Source organism: Colletes latitarsis, unplaced genomic scaffold (assembly GCF_051014445.1).
Source record: "Colletes latitarsis isolate SP2378_abdomen unplaced genomic scaffold, iyColLati1 scaffold0018, whole genome shotgun sequence".
Classification (NCBI taxonomy): Eukaryota; Metazoa; Arthropoda; class Insecta; order Hymenoptera; family Colletidae; genus Colletes; species Colletes latitarsis.
This window is the reverse complement of record NW_027488369.1, coordinates 2,405,134-2,410,044: the sequence shown is the minus strand read 5'-3', so window position 1 is coordinate 2,410,044 and position 4,911 is coordinate 2,405,134.

Below are 4,911 nucleotides of genomic sequence, written 5' to 3'. Positions count from 1 at the left end.
TGTTGAACGGATCCTGGGTTTTTTCTGGTTTGGATCACGTAGTAATGTGGGACCACACTGAAACAATCAATTAAACCTGGTCTTGATAAATATTTTAGAGGACAACGTATGTTAGGTCTGGGTTAGGCCTAGGATTTGCCCTCATCAGGCTCATACTTTCGCATATTTCTCATACTTCATGGCTAGATCCTGGGCTATTTCTGGATTGGATCACGTAGTAATGTGGTACCTCACTGAAACAGTCAATTAGACCTGGTTTCGCTCAATATTTTAGAAGATAACGCATGTTAGGCCTAGGTTAGGCCTGGGATTTGCCTTATCAGGGTCATACTTTCGCATATTTCTCATACTTGATGGCTAGATCCGGGGCTTTTTCTGGATTATATCACGTAGTAATGAAGTACAACACTGAAACAGTCAATTAAACCTGGTTTCCATCAATATTTTAGAGGACAACGCAAGTTAGGTCTAGGTTAGGCCTGGGATTTGCCCTCATCAGACTCATACTTTCGCACACTTCACATACTCGTTGGACAGATCCTGGGTTTTTTTCTGGTTTGGATCACGTAGTAATGTGGTAACACACTGAAACAGTCGATTAAACCTGGTTTCGATCAATATTATTGAGGATAACGCATGTTAGGTCTAGGTCAGGTCTAGGATTTGCCCTCATCAGGCTCATACTTTCTCATATTTCTCATACTTCATGGCTGGATCCTGGGCTATTTCTGGATTGGATAACGTAGTAATATGGTACCACACTGAAACAGTCAATTAAACCTGGTTTCGATTAATATTTTAGAGAATAATTCATGTTAGGTCTGGGTTAGGTCTGGGATTTGCTCTCATCAGGCTCATTCTTTCGCATATTTTTCATACTTGATGGCTAGATCCTGGGCTTTTTCTGGATTGCATCACGTAGTAATGAAGTACAACACTGAAACAGTCAATTAAACCTGGTTTCCAACAATATTATAGAGGACAACGCAAGTTAGGTCTAGGTTAGGCCTGGGATTTGCCCTCATCAGGATCATACTTTTGCAGTTTTAACATACATGTTCACCTGATCGAGGGTTTTTTCTGCTTTGGATCACGTAGTAAAGTGGTACCACACTGAAACAGTCCATTAAACCTGGTTTGCATCAATATTTTAGAGGATAACGCATGTTAGGTCTAGGTTAGCCCCGAGATTTTCACTCATCAGACTCATACTTTCGCATTCTTCACATACTTGTTGAACGGTTCCTGGGTTTTTTCTGGTTTGGGTCACGTAGTAATGTGGGACCACACTGAAACAATCAATTAAACCTGGTCTTGATAAATATTTTAGAGGACAACGTATGTTAGGTCTGGGTTAGGTCTAGGATTTGCCCTCATCAGGCTCAAACTTTCGCATATTTCTCATACTTCATGGCTAGATCCTGGGCTATTTCTGGATTGGATCACGTAGTAATGTGGTACTACACTGAAACAGTCAATTAAACCTGGTTTCGCTGAATATTTTAGAAGATAACGCATGTTAGGCCTAGGTTAGGCCTGGGATTTGCCTTATCAGGGTCATACTTTCGCAGTTTTAACATGCATGTTGACCTGATCGAGTGTTTTTTCTGCTTTGGATCACGTAGTAAAGTGGTACCACAACTAAAACAGTCAATTAAACCTGGTTTCGATCACTATTTTAGAGGATAGTGCAAGTTAGGTCTGGGATAGGTCTGGGATTAGCCCTCATCAGACTCATACTTTCGCATATTTCTCATACTTGATGACTAGATCCTGGGCTTTTTCTGGATTGCATCACGTAGTAATGAAGTACAACACTGAAACAGTCAATTAAACCTGGTTTCGCTCAATATTTTAGAAGATAACGCATGTTAGGTCTAGGTTAGGCCTGGGATTTGCCCTCATCAGGGTCATACTTTCGTACACTTCACATACTCGTTGAACAGATCCTGGGTTACTTTCTGGTTTGGATCACATAGTAATGTGGTACCACACTGAAACAGTCGAATAAACCAGGTTTCGATCAATATTTTTGAGGATAACGCATGTTAGGTCTAGGTTAGGCCTGGGATTCTCACTCATCAGACTCATACTTTCGCATTCTTCACATACTTGTAGAACGGATCCTGGGTTTTTTCTGGTTTGGATCACGTAGTAATGTGGGACCACACTGAAACAGTCAATTAAACCTGGTCTTGATAAATATTGTTGCGACGGTATGAAGATGCCGCGCAATACCGCGAAATTGCATCGTCGCAATGGTGTGAAGAGGCTTTGCGATGAGGTGAAGCTGCCACACGAAAACGAGCGGATGCGAGATCCCGAGCCTTCCGGTTGCTGAGAGACCGGAAACGATTTGAAGATTAGAATTACGACAGATCACAAGGCGAACAGACGTATTGAAAAGCACTCTTGTTAATAAAGTTCCCAGTTTGCATTAGTTGTGTTACGTTGTGGTATTTTAATTGTGTTGTGTCAATATGAGTTATTGGAAGAAAGCCCCGCCCCGGCGCAACAGTGGTGCCAGAAGCGGGATTACGACTCGTTCTGCTGCCAGGGCGGAGACTTTTTCATCGTTGGAGGTGCTCTTGGAAGGACTACAGCGGAACATCGCAACGCAGTTCCAGGAGCAGCAACGTTTATTTGCTGAGGAACGGGAGCGAACTGAAGAGAGGCAGGCCGCGAAGGAGGCTGCCGCTTCGGCGAAGGAGGCTGCTGTGGAAGAAAGGATAAGGGCCATGGAGGATCGTTATCAGGTGCTTGCGGAGAATTTTAAAAATGTGATTGATAACCTGTCGGCCGCGGCGTTCCGTAGCGAGGATCGCGAGTCCAGCCTTGTTAATAATTTTGTTAGGGATAATCCTGTTGTTGCTGGACTCGCGATGCCTTCCACTTCGCAGTCGGCTCCTCCGTTGGAAGCGACTGGTGGATTTCTGGGGTACGTCCTAAAACCACCAGCGTTTGATGGAAGAGCTTGTTGGGAGGAGTACCGGGTGCAATTCGAGGCGATTGCGAAGGCGAATGGATGGGATGCACCAAGGAAAGCTTTGGCCTTGGTCGCATGTCTGGAGGGGCCCGCTCGGAGTGTTTTGACTACCCTTTCCGAGGAGTCGCGTTGTGATTTTGGTGTCTTGGTTTCCGCTTTGGAGTTCCGTTTCGGAACCAAGAATTTCGCGAATCTAAATTACGTGAAATTCCAAAATTATACTCAACGGAAGGGGGAGTCGATTTCTGATTTGGCTTCGGAGATTGAGAGGTTGGCGCAGGCTTCCTTTTGTGATTGTCCAATGGAAGTCAGGGATAAGCTGGCCGCCTCTCAGTTTGTCTCCGCCCTGGCCAATGAGGAAATGAGGAGGACGCTGAGGCTAGGCGGTTTCACTACTCTCAGGGCGGCTGTGATCAGAGCCCTGGAGATTGAGGCCGTCGAGTCTGTGGCCCCTGGTCCTTGCCGTGTTAAGGACTGCATTCAGGGTGTCACTTGTTTTCCCAAGGGAAAGTTGGAGAAGAGGACTGCTGGGAAGCCGGTCTCGGAGTGCTGGAACTGCGGACAGGAGGGACATTTACAGCGGAACTGCCCGAAGAAGAGGAGGAGAGAAGAGGCCCCCTAGAAGAAGGGAAACTGGAAGAAGTTGGCGTAGTGGGGCTCCCGCCGACTTCGTCTTCATCCGCCCCCGTCGTGCGCAGGATCGCTGTCAAGGATTGTTCTTCCGTCGAGGAGGGAGAGTCTCGCAAGAGGAGATATCCGGACGAAGAAGAGGATACACCGGAAAAGGGGACTGAATGCGAAAGACCCATGGAGTGTTGGAACTGCGGGGAAACGGGACCTATGCGGTGGAATTGCCCCAGGAAGTACCAGCAGAAGGCGGCGTAGAAGGAGAATTGTTCCGCGTTGAAGGAATCGCCGAGATGATTTGGAAAATGAATCATCGTCATGGTCAACTGACTGCAATGGAAGGACCTTTTAAGAAGGGAAGAGGAGTACCCTTTGGAGGGATAAGGCTCGCCGGAGCACCTTCTCAGGGGATGGCGCTCGGCGGGGCATCTTTTGGAAGGATAGGGCTCGTGGGAGCACCTTTCGAAGGGATAAGGCTCGTCGCAGCACTCTTTGAAGGGATAGGGCTCGCCAGAGCACCTTCTGGAGGGATGGCGCTCGTCGGGGCATCTTTCGGAAGGATAGGGCTTATGGGAGCACCTTCTGAAGGGAAAGCGCTGTATGTTATGGGTTCCCTGCCAAGGTCTGTGCTGAAGGTGACAACAAGAAGGCGATGTGAAGAATCGGCTGGATAAGTTGGGTTTCCGTATAGTCCGTTTCCAGAAGTCCAAACCAAGGGTTGAGCATGTGAATCGACTGGCTCGGTACGATTCACGAGACGCCCCCTGCGAAGATATTGCGAGGTGAGGATCGAGGAAGATGGCCAACATCTTCGCCCAAGAAGAGGACGTTTCATCGCAGAAGGCGAGGATCGGGTTTTCCTACCGGCCGCGGAGGACTCTCCATTTCCGCAGGTCAGAACGGCCGGGGAAGTGCGATTCTCCCCGGGGAGGGTCGCCCCCCAGTCATGCTCGACTCTAATAGCGGAGTGGGGCACAGACGGTCGGACGGCGGAATTGTGGTATGTTCCACAACCGATCTTCGAGGAAATTCTCCTTGGAGATCGGGGAACATCCCATGGGAAGTTCTTTCGTGAGGCTGGGGGGAATCCGCATCCGGGAAGTCCTCAAGAAAGAAGCACGCAAGCCGCAAGAGTCAAGGGGAAGGGCGAGGAGCAGTCGGGATTTCCTCATCCTCGAAGATGTTATAATGTTCGGACGAAGTATTCCGAAGGTTACACCGGCGCCTTGCTCAAGGTTTTTGAGTGGTTTTCCTTGGGACGAAGGACGAATGTCAAGGTGCTGACTGTCTGATAAAGG